General features: G+C 46.0%; 1 long non-coding RNA gene across 1 annotated transcript; it reads right to left on the bottom strand.

Annotated features, from left to right (window-relative positions):
• Nucleotides 1-4,343: 4,343 nt before the first annotated feature.
• On the bottom strand, nucleotides 4,344-9,392 carry LOC132248764 (uncharacterized). The gene is made up of 3 exons (XR_009460136.1): nucleotides 9,226-9,392; nucleotides 7,170-7,237; nucleotides 4,344-7,044 (listed from the first exon to the last, which is right to left on the bottom strand). It is a non-coding gene; the product is annotated as an uncharacterized LOC132248764 (long non-coding RNA).
• Between the last annotated feature and the right edge of the window lie 585 nt (nucleotides 9,393-9,977).

The raw sequence follows: 9,977 nt of genomic DNA, 5'->3' as shown, positions 1-9,977 counted from the left end.
AGCCACCCACCCACCTCTCTTTCCTGCCACGCCTTGATGTAATAATATAGACGTAATAATTAGGCAGGATGCTGCCCATTATACACCTCGATATTGGGGGGGGCGCTATCTGCGGCTCCGTTCCATCCCTATGCTGCAGCCCAAGCCTCGCAGATGGCACCTCAGGCAGCCAACTCAACCATCTCCTTTGCCCATTAGCTGTGGCCCCTTCCCTGGGACCTTCAGCTTCCCTTTCAGCCCTGGCCCCCTCTCAGGCCAGTCGGGACCCCAAGCTTCTTTGCTCTATATGGGCGTCCCTCGTGGTGGGCCCCTGGTTCTTTTGACCCCTGTCTGGGTCCTGGCCCCAGCATTGACCAATCCTGTCCTTCAGTAGCCTCCTGCCTGCACTCAGGGATCAGGGTCCCCCATTCCCAGCTCAGGTGCTTCACAAAGCGTGCCTGGCTCCACAGGGTCACTTACTCCAGCAGGCTCAGGCACTTCAAGAATCTTACCTGGCCTTCCCTGGATTAGATGGAACATATTACCCACCCAAAGGTGGGGCTGGGGTTAAGGCACCCCTACCCATTTTTCACCAGGGTGGTAACTGGCCTAGCATTTTCTGGGGGCTCCCATGCCACTGGAGCTCTACCAAGCCACCCACTCCTGGCAGGGTGCAGTTTTAGGCCATGCCCAGGACCAGAGCCTCCTGCTCCTACCTACAAGATGTTCCCATGTAGCAGCTCAGCCAGGCAGTGTTTCTTGCCTGGCTCCCAGCAGTAAACTGCTCTTGTTTATATAGGTGGCCAGAGTTCTAAAATGGCCACTGTAATCAAACACCTGCTGAGTGTTTGATCTAGCCCTTAAAGTGGTAGGCACCACTGGTGCCCAGCCGCAAGCGTCACAGCAGAAACCATGCTAATACGCTAATGCATAGCAGAATTAGTGTAGTGCACATTAGCATCACTTAAAAGGCATGCGCCGGCACTACTGAGCAGTAGTACCAGTTACTGCACATTGTTTAATACCTGGTAATACAGGGCATTTTTATGCATGCATGTGCCACAGCGTGGGACACTTTGAAAAGTGCCTGGCGCTGTGACACATGCAGTTGTACAGGCGGCGAAATACGTGTCAGCGTGCAGAAAATGATAGCAATCCACTTTTGACCTGAAACACCTTGAAGGTGTTGTAGTTCAAAACTGCGCCACAGCCATTTTCTGCACGCAGACACGCATTTCGCTACTTATACAACTGCAAGCAATGCAGCAGGGTGCATGCACATCAGCTCGCGTGTGGAGTTAATTAATTGAGTCTGCTCTGACATGCCAGATCTTCAGCAAGTCCAACAACAAATGATATGTGTATAAATGCCCATTGGTACTAAACTTAATGTGCAGTAACTACAGTGCATTAATGAACATATAGACACATGCATTGTGAAAGGAAAGAACCGGAGGAGAATGAGAGATTATGCAACAAGGAAAGGGTGGGAATAAGATCAAGAGATGGGACAGGAGGGGCCACTGGGACAATTGGAGGGGCTAGAGGAGAAAAGTTAGAAACATCTATGCTGATGAAAGGGTGTGGAGGAAAGAGTTGTAAGAGGGGGAAATGAGAAAATGTCAGTGGAGTTGGGGAGGTACATGTAATATTTTGTCAGTTTTCTCTGTGAAGAAACTAGTGATGTCCATAGCAGAGAAAGAGGTAGACAGCAGAGGGGGTTTGGGAAGGTGGTTAACAGTTACAGCGTAGAATGCAGGATTCAATTAGGTTGTAGAAACAAAGTTGTATAGCTAGGAAGATGGTGGAACAGAAGGAAAGAAAAAAATGTTAATAGATGAAGTCAGCATGATCAAAGGAAAAAAGTAGGAACTGAGGAAGTGAACATGCAGAATAAGCCTGTAGAGAATGGTGGCCTTTTGCACTGAGGGCAGTTTGGTTTCAGTCATAAATACTTCTAACAACAGAAAATAATGGGAGTTGAGGCTATTTTGAAAAAAGGAAAATTCACAGGATTAAAGCCAAGCATTTCATGGTCATGAGAAACTTTAAAAATGGTTGATTACTCATCAGCCATAATTTTGAGAGGATCTTCTAAAGATTTTCAGATAAATCTGTTAATTGGTCCATGAAGAATTTTTTTCTGAGCGTCTCAACCTGTTTTCAGCCCTTACTTGAAAAAATAGCTGCTTTCTTATCTCTCTCATAACTTGTGCCAAATGTATATTTGAAAAAGTTAGGTTATAATCCAGCAGAATTGTTAACAAGCTTTTCCCTTGTATTATTTGTCCTTATTCAAAATATCTATCATTTACAAAAGGACTGAACCTACCTGCTACTCTAAGGAAAAAATGGCTGAATTTTCATTAAGGAGCGTTCCTTTCTGAACTGTGAACATCCTACATCACAGTAGTGTCCAACATGTTGGTAACTATCCTGAGTAACCAGTTTCTGTATAATGATGATAAATACCTTTAATATGGTGAGAAAGTGCTCATTCTCAGGCTGTGCTGCATTTACATCTGTGCTAGCTCACTAAAGAAGTTCAAAAATGACTCTTTATCCTGAAAGTATACAGCTACTGTGCTCATTTCTTGAAAAATCAGTCGATACTATCAATATGTGGTTTTGGTCTGAACCCCAAATAAATCCTATCACTTAAAATCAGCAGCTAGTATAGCATGCTACCAGTCTTGATGAGGGGAGTGTGGGTGCATGGGTGTCCAATGCTTGAGGGTTTCTTCAGGTACTATTGAAGCACCCCTCACTACTATGCTGCAGTTGCCTCCAACACCTTTTAATGGCCTTTTAAAAAACTCCAGCAAAAACTGCCTATTGGCTAGGAACAGACATTACACATAAACCAGTTTAACTGATCAGAAACTTGTTTAAAACTGTAACAGAACAGACATTCACTGCACATAAACCAGTTTCAAAATGGCCAAAACCGGTTTGAGATAAACCCGAGTTGAATGTAGTATCAGACTTGACTGATTTGGCTCAAACCAATGTATGCAATGTCTGTCCCAGACCATTGAATCAGAACTGAGTGTGTTTTAGAAGAAGAACCTGGGAAGTCCCTTTGCACAAAAAAATTTGTGGAATTTGAATATATGGCAGTTTGACCTTTTAACTTCCAAATATAAGTTTTGGGAGACCTGTACAAGGAATGGTAGGACAGATACAGAGAGCCACTTACTACTCTCAGACTCAAGGCCACTGGTCCTAGCAAAAGGTAGGGGTGCGTGGGGACAGCCCTAATTAATGCTTCCCCTCCATGTCTTATCCATTTTCCATCCCTGCAATTCCCCCAGCCTTTACCTTAAACTGAGGATATGTGTGGCTAGCATAAAGAGTGGCTATCTCCAGCTGCTTTAATACCCTTTTTCACCGCTCAGACTAGGTTTATATTGAAGACTTTGCCAGCATGGTTATAGGGGAGTGAAGAAGTGTGATCCCTCACTGACATTGCTGTGCTGGCAGAAGCCCCTAGTATAAATGCAGTCATGCCAGCAAAAACTATGCTTTTATTGATACAGCTCGCTTTGGTCATGTTGAGTAGTTTTACAATACTACAACAAAGCTCAGCTTTGCTAGTATAGTTAGGAGTGCTTTGGTGGTGTAATATGCCAGTATTTCTATTTTGCTAAAACACTACTATCATAGCCATAGCTCCAGGCCCAAAAAGTACTGGCACTGCAATTATGAGTTGGGCATCACTGATTTAGTATGATGCAGAAGTGGATGGGAGTAAACCAGCATGCAAAACAGTAGGGTGAATACAGACATATTACATCATTGCTGTTAGTACAATTGCCAGTGTGCCATCTTATTAATGGAGCAAAAGGGTGGGTTTTTTTGTTTTTTTAATACTCATCTGAAATCTTCCAGCACAGGAGTGGCCAACTTAAGGCATGGATGCCACAAGTGGCATGGGCAGCCTCTGTGTGGCATGTGGTAGACTGGGGAAGGGACAGGCAGCTGAATGGCAGATAGGGCAGGGGGCAGAAAGCAAAGCAAGAAGTCAAGCAGGGATCACAGGGAAGGAAAAAAATCAAAGCAACAGATCAGGCAGGGAGCAGAAAGCTGACAAGCAGATTGAGAAGGGAAAGGAAGTAGAGTGGCACTCAAGGAGGTTGCAGGGTTAATTTGTGGCATGCCTGCCAAAAAGATTATCCCCCACTATTCTAAAACACAGGAAACTTAATGACATTTTTCAGTTTCCTCAAAATTTCCACACCATTGTAACCCGGGCGGTACTCCAAGAGATACCCCCTCTCCAACTGAAGGGATCAAAGCATGTGCACAAGTGCTGTGGGAAGTGTAGGGACTCCTTCCCCTATAGAGCAGAGCCAGACCACCAATGAGGCCTTAACCATATACCTTTTAATGAAAAAACAGTACTGGGAACATAACAGGCATAAACCAAGAGCTATAAGGGAAAATACAACGCCCCAAGGGGGCAGGATTCAACAAAGGTTAAACACTTACAATCATTGACAAAAGACAGGGTTAACAAAATATATAAACACAAACAGCACAACAAACAATACTGGTTGGGGAAATATAAAAGGCACAAAATACAAAATGTCAAGTAACAAGGAATATAGGGCCTGGGTACCTGGAGGGGGGGAAAGAGGGAAAACATAATGACCACTTTCCACTGCAACAAAGATTTCTCCTTGTTATTTCATTTATCCCAAGTCACCACAGCTGGGACTTGAACTCAGATTTTCTGCATGGTAGGCAGAAACACTACCACACAGCCACCACTGTTGGCATTATGCACACTGGTGAGGGGCCTTGCCCTTTCTGGAACCCTCGCCTCACATCGAGCTGCCTGGCCTCTTATTGGAGAAGCTGGAAACAGGGCTGGGAACCTCTCAGATTGTTGCTCAAATCTTTGCTGGAGCTAGGAAGCCTCTCCTGCTGGTGACAGCCTCTCATAGGGGAACCTGGAGCCCAGCAGGAAGCCTCTCCTGCCGGCCACATGCCGCGCTGCTGAGGGTCCAACTGCTGCCTGCAGGTCCCACTCCTTCAGGTGCTTCTGGGGCAACTGCTCCTGCCCTGCTGGTCCAGCAATTTGAAGCTCCTTCCTTGTGGTCCCTCACTGGTCCCCCCTTGAGTCAGCTGTGCTGCCCCTTTTATTCCACTCCAGGTGACCCAAGGGGCCAATCAGGGGACACGGAGGGTGAGTATCTGGGGCCTGATTGGTGAGGAAAGGGAATCCCAAGTCCTCCAATCATCTTTTGCCCCTTCAAAACACCTGGGCTAAGTCACTGCCAGCTAGCCCGTCACACAATCTTCTCACTTTTGTTTGCCTAGTTTATGGAGCTGTTGCTATTTAATATACCAATACGGGGAAGGACAGAGTTGAGATGTCATAGGCATAACCTTACCTTTTGTATTTTATGACTTTTGAATTACCATCTTTATTTTAAGAATGTATTAGAGGATGGTACAAAACAGCTTACACTAATTTAAAAAAAAAAAATAATGAGTCACAAGCAAAAAAATCAACTCAGTATTGCAGGATTTATCTATGGTGGTACCAGTTAGGCTGTTAATGAAATTACAGGAAAATGAGACTACATCAGTTTAAATGAAGATTGTAAACAGAAGTTACTTTTTGTGGTAAAGCTTGCATCAGGGTATAAAGCAAATGAATACTGAACATGATTTATGCTGTGCCCCACAGGTCTGTAATGTACTTGTTACTATTATCCAATCATCCTTGGAAATAATGCTCACAATCCACAACAGAGATTTCATATTGCCTGTCCAGAGAACAACAGATGTTCTTCATAATAGTCAATGCACACTTGATAAATGGTTACTCACATTTTGTCCTGGTCATCTCAGCTATAAATCATATACTTTTTTTAGTAAACTCCCATGAAACTGTCTGTACTTTTGTACGTTACTTTGCTCACCATAACTAATGATCAAAATACCTCTGAATTAACAGAACTTTGTCTCATGAAACACTTTTTTCTGGTTTATACCACAATGTCTTAGGCTATTAGTTGACATAACAGTAGGTCTCTTATATCACAGACACTGCATAGGGTCTACCTTAATGAATCAGGTGTGTGAAATAGATGGAGTGTACATGAGAAAATATTTATTATATACAAAAATCTTGATCATATTAAAGTGAGGCAATTTAATGGCATTAAAGGAGAATACTGTTTCACTAAGCTGGTTGAAGTTTGTCAGAAAGCAAGATACTTAAGAATATTTATGATACTTGTCTAATATTATTGTTATATAGTTCTAATTCTCAGATGCTCCTTATTTTTTTTCCAGTACGTCATCATACTTTAAATCTTTATTTAAGTGAAGCTGGCTAGCTTCCTCAGTGGATCAGCAATGCGACACAGCCTTTCACCCCTACTCCATTGGTGCAGATCCAAGTGAAGTCAGGGGATAGCTGGTTCAATGGATACTTAATGGTATTCATAGCCTTTTATCTCTGTTCCATTGGTGCAAATCCAAGTGAGGTCGGGGCCTAGCTGGCTCAGTGGATCAGTAATGGGAAACAGAGACTTTTACTTCTAGTTTATTGACGCAAATCTACATGAGGTCACGAAACTGTATGTCTTGGGAAGATAGTAATAGTATATGAAGCCTTTCAACTTTAGGTTGCTGGCTTAAATTCAGCCTGTCATTAGTAACCCATTATTAATTACTATCCGATATCGGTTTAGTAGCCTTTGTGACAAAAAAAAAAAAAGTTATTTATTGACTTCAAGATTTATAAAAAAAGTTTTTTTATGTAGCATTTACTACAGCATTAAATTTTATTTTCTTTACAATGCTGAAAGGACTAAAAGGTAAGAGTAGGTTTTTCCATGTAATTCCATTGCTTGACATGCCCTATCCTACCTGTATGAGGCAAGCAAATAAGGAGCTGGGGGTGGAGGCCACTGAGGCATACCTCACACCGTCTCCAAGTCATTCAAATCTGGGAGCCATTAGGTAAGGCAGTTCCTCCTTAATTCAAAACGGTACTCTTGAGGAGAGGCATAGTCTTCAGGTATCAAGGATCCAAGCCTTGTAAAGCTTTAAAGATAAACATCTTGAGTTTCATCCAAACATGAATATGAAATTAGTACATTTGTTACAGATGGTGTATGATATTTGGTATAATATACTAAACAAATAATGGTGCTTTTGAAGACAGTTACCTTCTGTGCCAGCTGTTGTTTTCAAATGGTCTACAAGAGTAGTCCTATAAAGAACATACTGCAGCAACCTAGTCCAAAAGTCACAAAAGTACGGATTACTATGGGGAAGTTTGGATCAGGATAAAAAAAGTCACAAAAACACACTTGTAATTTAAAAAAAAAACATAGTCGGAGTCAAAAAAAACTGCCCCAGGTTCTGCTATCAGCTGTGAAAATCCTAGAGCAGGGTTTTCAACTGGGTGTACGCGTACCCCTGGGGGTACTTGGGATGGCTTCAGGAAGTACTTGGCAGTGGGTACCACCAACACTTCCGCTGCCACTGTGCAGCTGGCATGCTTGCCAATCTACCATGCCCTCCCCTGTTGCCAATCAGCTGCTGAGAGACCCCTCCACTTGTTGACTGACTGCTGGGGGACCCCCCCAGACCCCTCCCCACTTGTCTGGCCAGTGGGGAACTCCTGTCTTCTCGACTGGCCGCCAGGGGTACACTGACCCAAAAAGGTTGAAAACCCCTCTCCTAGAGGAACTCAAAATTGTTAACTTTAACAAAGTTTAAGTAAATCCACCAACAGTTGGACAAAAATCAACTCTATTGTAGCTTCTTGAATCTCTTAGTAACACTTTTATCCTACCTTAATTATCAGATAGATTGTTTCATTAAGATCTCGCTCAGTTGGTCACAGAGGAAACTACCTCAGCATTCTGGTATGATAAATATATGACAGCTAGCCAATTGACCGTCAAGAATGACAGGGGCGGGGCGTGGGGGAAGGGTCTGGGATAGAGTGCTACCACCTAATGCCCCATGCTGCTGTTGTTCTGCCTCTTGCAGGGAGTGGGATGGGGGAGACAAGGCCAGCGCTGCTGGTCTCGGCTCCCCCACCTCCTGTTCAGTTCTTAGCACCACTTGCAGGGAGCAGGGTGCAGTGCTGGCCTTGGCACCCCCACCCTCTGTCTGGTCCTTGGCGCAGCTTTGGAATAATGGTAGTGCTGTCCCACACTTGGAGCACTCCGATTGACTGTTTCTGTCAGCCAATCAGAGTGTGAATAAAGCATTACGTACAGACTGACAGACAGACTTAGGCTTTTATAATATTAGAATAGCTGTGTGACAGGGGGCCACCTGGGGCCGAACTCTGTGGCCCGCCCGCCTGTCACCGTGACAGGAGGCCTACTCAGGGCCGAGCTCTTCGTGGCCCGCCCGCCTGTCTCTGGGCAACCGCCCGCTTATCTCGCCCACCACGCCTTTGATGATAATTGATTCATATATCGATGTCAATTAAGCAGGAGGCTGCCCATTGTAGTGCCCCGATGCCAGGGGGCGCTCTGCGGCTCCAACCTCCCCTAATACCGCAGCCCAAGCCTCGCAGATGGCATCATGGTGTTACTATAATCACCAGCCCCATACTGGGCCCCAGAATCGTCCTAACAGGACCCCTCTCTGATCCTTCCTGATCAGGCGGCCACTCCACCTTCATCCAGGCTACCTCGCCTCCCCGAAGCTATCTTCCACTCTCGGGTGTGGTTTTCCAGGAACCTTCGGCTACCTAGCCCTGGCCCACCTCAAGGCCAGTCGGGACCCCAGGCCCCCGGCTCTTGGGCGTCCCTCGCGGTGGGCCCCCAGCCCTTTTGACTACCATAGTCCTGGCCCCAGCTTGGGCCAGTCGAGGGTACTCTCCCCTTTGGGCTGGGTCTCTCTAGCCGTTCACTCTGTCACTGGGCCTTACCGTGCCACTACTCCCTGTCCTCTCGGGGGTAACCGCAGCACCACGCCCACATCACTCCCACTCTCGGGGTCCGCCCTCTCTGGGCCCCTCACAACACTGGCCTTCTAGGCCCTCCAACATATGCAGGGTTACCCACCCGGTGCTGGTGGGAGCTAGGGGTTAAGGCACCCCGACCCAACTTTCACCGGGGTGATAACTGGCCTGGCACTTCCTGGGGGCTCCCGCGCCACTGAGAGCCCCACCAGACCACCCACTCCCAGCAGGGTGCAGTTTCAGGTCATGCCCAGGACCAGGAGCCTCCTTGCCAACCCCTTGCAGCTCCCCCTTACCTCCAGGTCGTTCACAGCAGCCCTACAGCCAGACAATGTTGCTGCCTGACCTCCTACAGCCAAACTGCCTTGTTTATATAAGCAGCCTAAGCCTCAAAATGGCTGCCCTAATCAGGCACCTGGAGGCTGCCAGCTCCAGGCCCTTAAAGTAGCAGAGACACCCTGTGCTCTGCCACAAGCTGTATATGATCCATAGCAAAAATTGACTCCCAGACTTATAGATTCAAAGATTCATAGATGCTAGGGGTCAGAAGGGACCTCAACAGATCATTGAGACTGACCCTCTGCCCTAGGCAGGAAAGAGTGCTGGGGTCAGAAGACCCCAGCCAGATGCCTATCCAGCCTTCTCTTAAAGAACCCCAAGGTAGGGGAGAGCACCACCTCCCTTGGAAGCCCATTCCAAATTTTGGCCACCCTTACTGTGAAGAAGTTTTTCCTGATATCTAGCCTAAATCTGCTGTCTGTCAGTTTGTGACCATTGTTCTTTGTTCCCCCAAGTGGCGCCCTGGTGAACAGAGCATCTCTGATCCCTTGCTGTGTCCCCCTAATGAATTTGTAGGAAGCCACAAGATCACCTCTCAGCCTTCTCTTGCAGAGGCTGAAGAGGTCCAGGTCCCTCAGTATTTCCTCATAGGGCTTGTCCTGTAAACCCCTAACCATATGAGTGGCCCTCCTCTGGACCCTCTCAAGTCTATCAACATATTTCTGGAAGTACGGCACCCAAAACCGGACACAGTACTCCAACTGTGGTC

This window comes from Alligator mississippiensis, chromosome 2 (assembly GCF_030867095.1).
Source record: "Alligator mississippiensis isolate rAllMis1 chromosome 2, rAllMis1, whole genome shotgun sequence".
NCBI classification, from domain to species: domain Eukaryota; kingdom Metazoa; phylum Chordata; order Crocodylia; family Alligatoridae; genus Alligator; species Alligator mississippiensis.
The sequence above is the reverse complement of the archived record's forward strand: the minus strand, read 5'-3'. Positions and strand labels throughout refer to the sequence as shown.